We start from the raw sequence: 14,203 nt of genomic DNA, 5'->3' as shown, positions 1-14,203 counted from the left end.
AACAGTGTGGAAAGAGAGTTTTACTTAGCCTGCATAAATAAATTGTTCGCCATATAAATGACCTGTTTGGTCAACAACTGAGTTATACAAAGCTTCCAGCATGTGAGTGATGGTCAAAACTGTAAGAAAGTATAAAAATTAGCTTTAGACTTATCAAGAAGGATTTACTGCAATCAACTCTCTTACTATCTGTACAGAGCTACTCAACTAAGTCTATATTGTATATGTACGTATGTATATCTTTAATATAATGTAATCAGTATGAGAATGTTTTATTATTGTTTCAGCTTCCGGGTGCTTTGAGGGTAATGCGACAAAACCACATTGTATGAAGCCGTTGGCTAGATGATGTTAACATAAATTCAGTAATAACATTTTACATAACAACTCCAAGAAGATTATTTGGTTTGTATCCATCCATTCCCTGCTCATATATACCTACTGTTATTACTCGTAGCTCATAGTCGTAGCGATATGCAAGGAATGAATACAGAAGGTTATTATTTTGTGTTGGTTGTCTTTATTGTTATTAATTGTTATGATTATTTAACATCAACCCCCAACTATTTACTAATGAAACAAAGCCAACATCTGTTTATATTATATTTATATTTATTTTAGAGAGTTCCTCGCATGAAAGGTAGAAGAGACTTGGATAATACCTCGCGGTTGATAAAATATACCACACTTTTCTATATGCAAAGATACAAACACAAATAAGAACGCACCTTTTATAGTTTGTAAAATCATATTCTAATAAAAACACTTATTAATCGAGAAAATAAGGCATTTGACCCAGGAATCAACTCCTTATCAGTAGATTTCATGGTAGCCGATGGAAATTTCCTGAGTGTACTCAATAAAGTAATATCCAAGCGAGTTTGAGTTTTTTCTATTTACGTCCATAAAGTGAGGTAGAAGTACCCTTCTTCAGGACTCAAATTTTCTTTATTTGAGGTTTAAAAAAACTATTGTACATTACATTTTGGATAAGGTATTTATTTGGATATAAGAGACCTCTTCTATTTCTTAATCTTTTCATTTTTTACTTAACCTCTCCTTTTTCGAGATATAATCATTTGAAAAAATTCTTTGTTAATCGTTATTAAAGAAAATAAAGATTATTCTGTGGTTTCGGTCAAAAATGGAATTTGGAAGCAATTAGATATTCTATATTGGATAATTCTGTTATAATTGGATTATTCAAGCCGCGCAGTTTTTGATATAAAAGCCTTTGAAAAAAAGTTTTGGGCGAAAATTAATTATCGATTATTTTGTAGTCAAAATTTTGATTTGAAAACCTGGCATTTTTTATCTAACCTCACCGTTGTTTAACATAAGAGTTTGAAAAAATGTTAATAGGTAAAAAATCCAAACAAATCTTAGGGAAGTCTAAAATATAAATATTTTAAAATTTTAAATTCATAATTAATGCCAAAAAATAATCTCAAAAATATATATTTTTTTTATGTATAGCTGAAATTGAGGCCAAACTACGCGTTTTTTCAAACGCTTGCGGCTCATCGGCTCACCGGTTGATCCCTGATTCGACTTCCACTATTTTTTCGGTTTTCGATCGTTCTAAATTATTTATAGGCCTTAGGATATGAATTTTAGGTCCAAAACATTTTAGGAAAGTATATACATAATGAAACTGCTCACAGTTGAATAAGTTTATTTCTCATATAGATTACTGATTAAAACAGCGCAACGATCATAGTATTAAAGTCTCCAATATATTTTAAAATAACACTTTTTGTAAGATTTGAACAAAAAAATAAAAAAAAATAAGTTTATCTCTTAAGGCTAACAAAACACTTAAAAATTTAAAAAAATTGTAATAAATTCTCAATTTTTTCACCATCAGTGTGAACACAAATAATATTTGTTTTAAATGTTATTAAAAGCAAAAATTCTTCGTTGTTGAATCAAAAACACCTCAGGGGCTAACATAAAGATTGACAAAAGTCGAAGAAGAATAAATATAATTCTACGTATTGTGTTACTGCAAACAACGGGTAAGATACTCTTAACTAACTTGTGTAATATTATATTACTACTGGCCTGATACACATTGATACAACAAAAACGTTGTTAGGCAATATGTTTTTCATTTTGTTTAAAGATATTTAATTCTGTTTTAAATAATTCACACAATAATTTATTACTGTGAAGTAAAACGTTTTGAATCCACGATGAACCCAGTTTATAGAATATGCGTTACCAATACACAGCTTTATCATGCTTTTTGTACTTTTTGTTGGACATTTTATCGTAAAGCGTGTTTTTGCAGCACATTCCTTTCAATCCCTATTTCAACCCTTTACTCTACTATATTTTGCATGTATTATACATGAAAACCTTCTTTTTGAATCACTCTATCTATTAGAAAAAAACCTTACCAAAATCCGTTGCGTAGTTTTAAAGATCTAAGCATACTATGTTTTATACTATGTATGTGTACCTATGTACCAGTTTGTATCGGACCTTATTGAGAGAAATCGCAAAATTTATTTATTTTTTATTGAATTTTTTTATAATAATAATCATATTATGTAAATATTTGCTTCAACTTGAATGAACAATTATTTTCTTCCTTAAAATATAAATTGAAAAATCAAGTTTCTTTATACTTTGTATGTATGTAATATACGTCAAGGTATACTAAATTTAGTCCCAAATTTATTCTGAAGTTTTTATAACATGTTCACACCGTAAAAAATGAGACTGAGTTCGTAAATAAGCAACATAGGTCAATTGGATCTTGACATCTTGTAAACTGTTAAAGATAGAACAAAAGTTTGAATGTAAAAAAGGTTAAAATAATTAAAATAAACAACTTTTATTTGAAACATTTTTTCGTAAGCATCACTCTTTGTCCATGAGGGCGCAAATTAGGACAAAACTTTGCCGAGGGGCTTCATGAACCATTCTCGTAAAACGAAAAAAAATTATATAAAATACTTTCGAAAATCCGCAAAGACCGTCATAATTGTGTTGGTTTTATAAACTCTTCTAACTTGCAAAAAAAATAATGCAAGCAATAACATTCAACACGATCTATACAGGGTATTTCCACAATTAACTCAGCCATGTGTTTGTTTTTCACTTTTTTATATTTAACTTTCCTTTTTCTTTGTTTTGATAATTTTGCAAAAATATTTATGATTTTTGAAATAATAGCAGTTTACAAATGTCGAAAAATTTGAAAATGATTTTGTTTTTTACAATTGCACTCCATTTTTAAACCCTTTTGGCAGTTTCAAACTTTCTAGCAGCTTTTTCCAAGTAACCTGTTGTCAATAACATTTTGCGATCCTTTTTACAATATTTAACATCATTCGGCAAAACAAACAAAAATCATGGGAAAATACGATTTCCATAAATTTGACACTCAATTCACTGTTAAAATGTCAATTTTCAATATAAACAAACATACCTTTACCAAATCTCAAAAAGGAGACAAAAACGTGTGAAATTGTTTAGTGCATACAAACCCTGTCTACATGAGAATGGAATTTGATAATATGCTTTTTCGAAAATTGGATCATACCCAGATGATATTTAAAATAATAGCAGTGAGTTTACAAATGTCGAGAAGTTTGAAAATGATTTTCTTTTTTTACAATTGCACTCCATTTTTAAACCCTTTTGACATTTAAAATCTTTATGGGAAGGCACTTTTTCAAAGTTACTTATTTTCAATAACATTTTTACAATAACTATCTTTTAACATTATACGATTTCCACAAATTTGCATACAAATCCTGTCTAGATGAGTATAGAATTGAATTCGACAATATACTCCCGATCATTAGTTTCATAGCTAGTTGATATTTAAATAAACTATTTTGTAAATTTTTTAAGGTTCCACTAATTTATTAACTGACAATATTTTACATTTTTCCTTCCATCCTGTATATGTCTTAAATAACAAAAAAATCACACAAACAATACAAAGAAACAAACAAAATGACTTACATATTGTAGTATAGTGTACTAGTACAGTAAATAAAATAGAAAACATACTAAGTATTTATTTTTTATTTTTATAAAATTCATATTAAAAACATTTAACTGATGTTTTAAAGTTTAAGATAGTTTTATTTATATTTAATAAATAATATGTTTAAAAAGTTTTCACAAAACTTTATAATTTTCAGATTTGTAGTATTTACTACTTTACTGTACACACATATATGTAGTAAATACATACAAATACTGTAGTATACCATCATCATGACATAGTAGACATATGCAGACATACATAGAGCTTCATCTCGAATCAGCAGCTTTGGTAGTAGTTAACTTATAAAGAGATAACACGATACAAAAACATATAACAAGAAAATTTAATCACCCGGAAATAACAAAACAATATAAAAACTTTCAAACAAAAATACAAAAAGTAAATTTCAATTAAAAAAAAGTCCTAAGGTCGTCACACGGACCTCTGTATATTATTAAATTATTTGATAAGCGAGTTGTTTTAAAGTCATTAGATAATTTTGAAATGAATATATTTTGATTTTATTTGGTAACTTAAAAAAATTGATCCGATAACTTTTTTATTATGCCATGTATATATGAAATATATAAGGTTATACTAACTTAGTCCCAAATTTGTAACGCTTAAAACTAAATATTGATGCTACGAACAAAATTTTGGTATATATATGTTCATAAAACCATCAAATTAATCCATTTCCGGTTGTCTGCCCGTCTGTCTGTCCGTCCGACGGGCAGACAACCGGAAATGATTACCGATAAACATGATAACTCGAAAACCAAAAGATATATCAAACTGAAATTTTTGTAGCACGCTTAGGTCGTAGAAATTGATGTCGAATTCTTAAATGAGAAACAGGTAAATTGGGTATAGAGTCTCTAGTAAACCGTTAGAGATATAACAGAAGTTTAAATGTTAAATAATGTTCCTTATAAACAAATAAACAACTTTTGTTTCAAACATTTTTTCGTAAACATCACTGTTTACCCGTAAGGGCGCAAATTCGGCTAGAAACATTGCATATTTTAGAAATATTATGAGAAGAAAGATACTCTTATTACTTTATGGATAAGAGTGGTTATCTTTCTTTACTTACATAACAAAAAAAACAAACTCTTGCGTAATCAACATTGTTTATACATGGTATTTCAACAATTAAGTCAATTGTTTTTTTTCACAATTGTTTTCTTATAATTTACACTTTCTTTTACAATTTACCTACTTCTTAATCATAAATATTCTTTAATGGTCGACGAAAAATTGATTTAGGTGTTAAATATATGAACTGTAATTTATATCTTAATACTTTTTAAAATTTAGTTTGATTTTTTTTATAACAAACTTTGTTCCTTAGTTATACTTATCAAACTAAAATTATAGCCACTACAACATAAGAGCTTTCATTTCGCAATAATTACTTTTTATTAAAATCTAAGAACACTAGTCTAGTAATTAACACGAAGTTTTATTTCTAAAACATAGAAGAATTATCATTTATATTTAATTATCTTTGATATTTTAAGAAATTTTAAATGAATTCTCTAAATTACACATAATATATACTTAAGTTAGCTTTTATTATTTTTGTAGCATACTTAATGAATCAATTGTAATATTAGTTTAAAAACGACATACTTCTGATTTAGTAGTCCACCCAATAAGTGTGTACATTATCCACAGTTTGTTTGATCAGGATATTGAATATGACAACATAAAATTTTCTTGTACTTTAAGTTATCTCTATTATTTTTAACTTCTGATAACTCACAATTCATTTTTATGAATGAAAAAACATAAATTTTGGACAAAAATTACAAATTAACAGATTGTAAAGTATTTTTGCATATTCTCAAAATGCATTGCAAGCTAAATCGATTAAAAAAGTTTTAGTTTCATAGGTAACCTACAGTCGGATTTTGGGGTCGTTTTTGTTTTTTGCACTTTTTTTGTTTTACCTCCCAACCAGCAAAGAAATGATAACGTGCTATAAGGAACATAGTTCCAATATGGTTTTGGCATTTAGTTTAGACAAGTTTTGAACAATAATTTTGGGCATTGAAGAAATCAGTTTTATGCACAACCGTTATACCATATTTATAAAGATATAATTATAAAATAAATTGTAGTGTATGGAGGAAATAAATAGGAAATATGCAGTTGATTACTGTGTGACAAGGATAGTGAATATCTTATCTCAGTTTTGTAAAAAGGTTTTGGTTGGTGTTTTGTACTTGAACTCGAAAAATTAATATTTTAATGAAAAATATGTGTTTTTTTTTAAATTTTTTATTCACCATAGCTGTGACTAAATATGTGCACTTAACTTAACAACTCACCGAGTACAACTGACAATGAAGAGACAGGTATAACAATAGAAGCGCAATAAGACGGTTGTATAATTATGTACACTTATAAATCTTAAATTTTATGCAGAAATATTTAATAAAATAAAAGTCTTATATTAAAACAGAAGACGGGTATCATTTTATGAGTTCAAATAACTTTTTTGTGTCGTATTTTATATAATTCACATAAATAAATGCACAAAAAATATGAGCAAATCGAGTTTTTTTTTAGTTTTATATATTTGATAAGGTTTTTAATTAATTTTACCGAAATAATTTTGAGACATCGACTATGAGTATTTATTGTTTTTACTGAAAACTTCTAGCTAGTAAATTCGTCGTATTAGACTGTAATTACTTCCATTCCAAAATCCTATCAGATATTTTCAAAAACTAAGATACTATATTTCTCAAAGTTAAAAATCTATAGTAGTATCATTCAAAGTAGTATCTCGAAAAGTATGTGTAATTGCATTGTCGATCCACGTAAAGGAAAACTTGTAGGTACAATACAAAGAAAACCGTTGCCTTATTGGAAAATGTTTCGTGTACAGGTCTTATCTACGATCTTTGCGAACTAATTCTGATATTTATTTCTAAATTAGACTGGCTCATCGATGCCAACCTTCAAGTTGACAAACGCTGTTCTTGATGACAGAGAAAAATTCTTGGGGCAAATATAATCGTCGAATAATGTTGAAATTTGAACACAGAGGTAAAACGATAAAATGAGAAAAATCGAGAAATATGAGAAAAATCACAACAAAAAAAACATTGTGTAACGTTCTTATTTACAAACGAAATAAACAAGAACAGAATTGAAGATTAATGATCCTTAATATCTAATAGATAATAATTAAAATTTAATCAAATAATCTTTAACCAGTAAAATCCTTCATTTTTATTTAATAGTGTAACAAGCAAATTGGAGCTAATAAAACGGTATATAATAAATTCGAGTTAACTACAAAACTAAAATACAAAATATTTTGAATATTTTCACAAAAAATATCTTTTTTTAAATGGATAAAGCGGTCCGCTGCGTCGAGTAATTTCCACTTTACATAAATTCATGGTTTAAAAAAAATTCAACATGCAGATTTTGTGTAGTCTTAGCAAATTTTCGTACTCAAATGAAACAGAATATACGATCAAAATATCTTATTATGCTGCACAAGTTTGCATGATTAATCTTCTGTTCAAGCAAACTTGAACATCTAAACAATTTCCTTGGGAATTGATTAAATTTGAATCATGTGAACATGCATACAAGTACACAATACACAAGTCTAGCTAAACGGGTGTATCAAAGACTTGTACAAATTCTAACTTGCTTTTTGGAGCTTTCTCTTTATCGTATTCTTTTCTTTAATTAAACTTATTATGATAAAGCGTCATTTTTGAATTCATATGGGTTCAACTGTCGTCATGGTAATCGTTGTCTTGGTAAAAGCTACATTATCAGCGGGTAACACGGACCTGTATTATAATTTTTTAAATTTGTCTTCCGATCCAAAAAACACCCATGAAATTGGGATTAAAAGAAAAATGTAGGTTATAACGTGGTTGTCGTTGTTTATAAAGTTGAAATTGTCCAGTGAAGTGAGCTTTTGTATTTAAAACTACTAGTTTAACATAAGTAGTTTTAAATTTAAAACTACCATATGCTTGAGTTGTATTATCTACGCCGGCTTTTTGAACTTAAAAGTGTGTTTTCGAGCCTAATAATATTCGAATTTATATTTTTACTAAATTATATTATTTTAAATCAAAACTAAAAGATCGAACTACCTACTTAAATTAAACTGTGTGCTTTAAAAATGTACTCTGTTTTTTTAAATTTTGGTCTCGATTAAATAACTCGAGTATAGTATTAAATACAAGAGGAAAGATGATTTGTGATTGATGATTTTTCCATTTATTATTCGGTGACCTTTATTTTAACACAACAACAAGGATTTGATCAAGTTTAAGCTTGTCCATATACAATAACTAATTTTATGTTTTTGAATTTACTTCTTGATAGAGAACGCAAGAGAACTATCGCAGAACAATAATTATTAAGCTAAGCATAATTAAGCCATACACAAAATTTTCAAGTTGTATTTATCAATGAAAATGTAGATAGATATTTGCTGTAGCATATATGCTGAAATGATTAAGCATACTAGAAAAAAAGTTTTTGGATTTTCTGCTTTATTATTACCAGCTTTTCCATAAAACTCTCTTTAAATATTGCTGCAAAATAGTAACTGGTGAGTTATGCAACGTTATCATGGCTGTAAACAATATATGACTTTTTCAATATTTTAAATGAAGGTAGGTATAGTGCACATACATATATATCTACACTCTCTCTTTTTCGGTGCCACTTTGGTTTGAATGAAATAATTTATCGCTCTCTAACCCAAATTTATTTCTTTATTTGGATATTAAAGTAGTCGTTGAGTAAGGGGTCTTCACTCTTAAAAGACTATGACTCCGTCTTTAGTACAGCCTGTAACCATACTTGGAGACCTTAAAACTAAACGGCTAGTTAACTTCCCAGAGGAAGTTAATGTAATGTTATGGCATTAACACGTGACTGAGCTTATTTGACGCGTAATCGCATATTTAAAAGCTTTTCAACAGAATTAGTTGAGCCGTTTTTTAATGGTAATAAAAAAAACTGGAAAAAACTTAATAAACAGAATCTGAAAAGTGGATAACAACACATCATTTATCTATGGAGATAATGATCTTTCCAGCATAAGCTGCAGTACATGTTCGAAGAATAATCTGTGAAGGCTAACAAGACCTTTTTTATAATGTTTTTTCCAAATCTGGGAAGTTAGTCGTGTGTACTACAGGGATCGCATTCATACGACTTCAGTACCACACCGACTATGTACTGACAATTTTTTAATATCTAATTAAAACAATCCTCTTTTTGGTTCAGTGGTTGATAATCATTATTTGTCAGTAGTTAAATTTGTCATTGAGGTTTTAATATCTAATTATGGAAGTTAAACAATACATTAACGGAAGTAAAATTGCCACTGTTATATCCACGTACCATATATATATGTCGACAACATTTCTACTTCTTCCTCATTTACAAAACTAAAATTTAAATATGCATTCACTTCAAAAAGTGTTCAATTTTCTTGGAGAAAGCGGAAATAAAACAAGTACTTGTTTCTAGGTAAACAAAGTTTTTTAGTTAAAAACTTTTTTACCATATTACCTACCCCAAGAACAGAGAATAGTTTTTAACATTTTACTTTAATACACACAAACAAAAATAATATAATGGTTTGAAAAGTTTAAAATATCTATTCTTATTACGGATGTTTTAAAAATTTTATCTTAAAGTAAGTATATAAAAACTATACCTATAGAAAATTTTATACAAGATTTTTCTATTAAAATATATATACTTATTTGTTTATACATATAAATCCTTGCACTTAATGCGTTAAAACGGATTCTTTTTTTGGTCATTTTAGAGCACTTTTTTGAGTCCGAAAAAATAATATTTGGATTAACAGTAAACAATACAATGGGATATTTTATGGAGTACATAGAGTTTGAAGACTCTTATTAAGAATGGTCAATTTATGATGCTTTTAAATTCGTGTTTGACATTTTCCTACGAAGAGTACCAGTAGCAACCTTAGGACAGCATAGGTACATCATTTTGGGGCATATCTAACACAAAAATTATATTTATATATTTTGACTAAGGATTTTTTTTAAATAATATATAAATATTAAAACCAAATTTCTAAGTTTTTTTTAAATATATTTCATTATGCTATCCAAAAAAATTTGATGTTTCAAAATGTTTCATTTTTATTAATTTTTATCATATTTCGTCTAAGAATACATTTTTATCAAATAAAGCAAGGAATTTATGTAATATTAGCGACGAATCTAATCTTGTGATATAATTTTTTTTTAATTAACGAGTGAGTCAACCTGAGTGCCACCTATAATATATTATCATGAGTAGGGGAGAGTATGTTTGAAAGAGCCAATTTTTAAAATTATGAAAAAAACACCACTTTAAACAAATTATTTTTAAATTAAACTACTTTTTTTAAACAATTACTTTTATTGTAAATGTTATAGAATAGATAACAACGCTAATAATCGGTTAAATAACTTCTTAAAAAAAGAAGAAATCAGCTCTTGAAAATGCTTACCAATTCAACAGTTACAATTCTCTTGTTAAATAAAGTAAAAATCAACTTTTTTACCAAACTATATGTTAAATCTCATAGAGAAACAACATTAGACTTTTAGAATGTTGAAGGTGTAGATGATTTTGGGTACATTTGGATGTGACCCATAGTAGATTATGATATTATACCGTTGATCATACATCTTCTAATAATGTTGAGGTATATGTATATTGTTGAGGAATAATAGTGCTCTAAACAGACTATTTCCATGTGATATTGTAAAGCATAATTTTAAAAAATACATGGAAATTAAACCATCAGAAATGATGGTATTCATGCGATTATCAATTCCGTTTGACCCCAAGAGCAGAGCATGAAATTTTTATTGCAAAATTCACACACTTTCTTGGTCTATATGTTATAGTGATCAAACCTCACTAATCACAGTTTTCAAGGGGAAAAAAGGATTGAACTCGCTTGACATTAAATGGTCGAAAGTATAAGCTCGCAGCTTAGCTGCCAGGCTGCCATTCAGAAAACCTACGTTCAAAACCCAACCCAGTCACAATTTTTTTAAATTTATTATTATAGTTTTTTATAGCCAAGTTAATCATTTCAATTTACAAATTATAAAATATTAATTATTCATATAAATTTAAAAAAAAAAAAAACTCAGTTTTCCAAACTTTGAAGTTTTCTAATGTATGAAAATGGATTCAGAAAAAATGGCAGAACTAAGATCGATCACTAGTTTAACCTATCAAAAAGATTTTAAATGGGTTCACAATCGATTCGTAATATTAATGTACACATAACATAATTATATGGTGCAAGCGTTGGGTAATGCCACTCCTGATTATACTTGAAAAACGTTGATGATCCTGCAATGGATTAACAAACTTTCATCAAGCATAGCTTAAAACAATTCATATCAACTTAATTTAGAACCAATCGTTCCATGTTAGATACAAAGATTTTCAAAAATTACTGGATACAAGGATTGTAGAAAATTAACATGTAACAGCTATTTTAAAACGGAGTTTAAACGACAAATTCTGTTTTTTCGCACTAATTAATCAAATATCATTAATATCGCCATAATAACCAAAACACATGCGTTCTACACCATTTTAATTTATTCAATGTTGTTGTGACGTCATAACTGGAAAACAAAGAACGAATCGAATAACAAGATAAGATTATTTTTAAGCTTATTCTTACGAGCAGAAAATGCTGTTAGTGTTTGGTGCGCGTCTACCTATTACAACTCATTCCACTATATTACACTGCAGGAGAAGTTAAATGTAGAAGTAAACATTTTTTCTCAAGACATTAATTGTGAATAGAAAATTATATATTCTCATTTACATTTTACAAAGTAAACACAAATTGAAGCTTAATGATTTATTCAAATTTCTATGAGATAATAATAAAATAAAGAATAATTAATCAGTTCTTACTCACTGGGTGGATAGATGGATATTTACCTAAATGTTTTAGGTATAAAGCTAACGTTTATTTTTGAAAAGAAACTTCTTTACGCACACCAATAAAAAAATTATAGAAAGAGTGAATTATTTAAAAACGAGACATCATCACAATGGAGTGCAACGAAGCGTTTGAATAAAATTAACATTACTTCTATTTTCCATTTACAGATAGCGCTCGTGCACTAAAATTTAACATTAGTTCTATTTCCTCTTTCACATATTATGGCAATTCATTGCCATTTTACATAATCAATCATAAATATTTATAATTTATATTTTAGTTTTAATAAAACACCAGCATTTGCAAATGATTCAAAAAAAAACTTCACTCGCTTTATATTAAAACAAAATTTATATAAATTATAAATATTTAAGGGCCACTTTTTTAAGTGTCGGTGCAATTATTGCATTCGTATTTGATCTGTTGTCTTATTAAAACAAAAAGGAAAACAGATTTTCATCCCTTTTAGTGTCGTTAAATTATCTAAGGATTTTGGTTTCACAATTTTTTAGTTCATACAAATAATTTCAAAAAAAAGTACGCTAGCTTTATACTTATATTTTACATGTATAAAGCACGTTTACAAAATATGCTCTACATTGATGTTAAATATGTCGACATAAAAACTTTGTAAACATATCCCTTTATAGATAGATTTCAAGACGGGAAATTCATGTCTATAGTCGAATATATACATTGGGTGTCCTATTTTATTTAACAAGCAATTTTTCATTGTCGGATACATTTGTATACTAACAATGATATTTATAAATACAATTTGTTTGTATTTAGATGTTTACCTAATGATTTGGAGCTTAGGTGTTATTATTGTATTTCTCAATAAGTTAATTACTAGTAACATACACACCTGCCCAATGAATAAAAAAAATGGTCTAGAGTGCCACTTTTTTTTTGCTAGTGGTTAAATACATAAGTTCAACATCGATTGGAGATTTGCGATGTTGAGATATGTTAGTTTAAACACGATTACATTTAAACGAGTATAAGATTTTTCTAGCTGAACTGAAACTATAAAATGAATAGAAGTATTTCATTTTAACAGGCAAAGCACCTTAAATTCCGATTTATAAAATAATACAAAAATCGTCCTTAAACGAAGAATTTTCAAACTATACATTAGACGTTGAAATTGAAGTCGAATTATTTTTAGTTTCTTAATAAACTTGGACAAATAAGAATACAAAAATCATATATTTGAATTCAAAGAGCCTTAAAAAGCCAATGTTTGTTGAACTTATAATCGCATTCAATTGAAAATAAAACAAGGAACAGGCAACATTACATCTTTAATCTACATGTTTCTAAGCTTTTATAATCAAAACTTGTTAAACGTTCTGATTTAGTTTTAACGTACTTTTAGTCTAAGAGCTGAGTGGCTTTTAAGCCCCCACCAAATCATGCCAGGCGATGATATTTCGTTTGATTGAATATAAGACTTTAAAATGGTGTAAGTTTCAAAGTGCCTCAAGCACATCTTTTACATAAGAAAAATTGCAAATTAAAATCACCTGCCAGGCTGTTTTAGCCCCCATCAAATCATGCCAAGCGATGATATTTCGTATCATTGAATATTGGACTTTAAAATGGTGTAGGTTTCAAAGTGCCTCAAGAACATTTTTTGCATAGGAAAAATTGCAAATTAAAAATTTCATAGATCACTAACGCCCCCCAACCTTCCAGAACCTTCCACCCAGGTTGTCGATTTCACCATCCACACATTCGCATCAACTTATCAACTTTAATATTTTCAATGTGCCTCAAAAATGTACTCAAAAAAGTCACTCAGCTCTCCAGCTATTTTTTCAAACGTTTTGTTTTATCGTAATCATTGTTGATGTTAAAAAAAATACTGCTTGACATCTTAATCACATCACCCAATTTGTGAAATTAGTAATGAAATATAATTTTATTATTCAGTATAGTAAAAATAAAATCATTCTAATAATTTCAATAAAACTTTCTTGAATACAATACTTTAAATAATATTTTAAAAGTAGGTAATGAAGAAGATTATATGAAAATATATATATAGACTCAGATAATAATACTTTTTTTTAATACAAATATAATGATTACAACAAGATGTCACAATCGTTTTGTCATTAATTAATTATATTCATAATTATTATAGGGAAAATTTTTAAATCTTATCACTACCATACCATCGATAA

The sequence above is a fragment of the Chrysoperla carnea genome, chromosome 4, assembly GCF_905475395.1.
Source record: "Chrysoperla carnea chromosome 4, inChrCarn1.1, whole genome shotgun sequence".
Lineage (NCBI taxonomy): Eukaryota > Metazoa > Arthropoda > Insecta > Neuroptera > Chrysopidae > Chrysoperla > Chrysoperla carnea.
The sequence above is the reverse complement of the archived record's forward strand: the minus strand, read 5'-3'. Positions refer to the sequence as shown.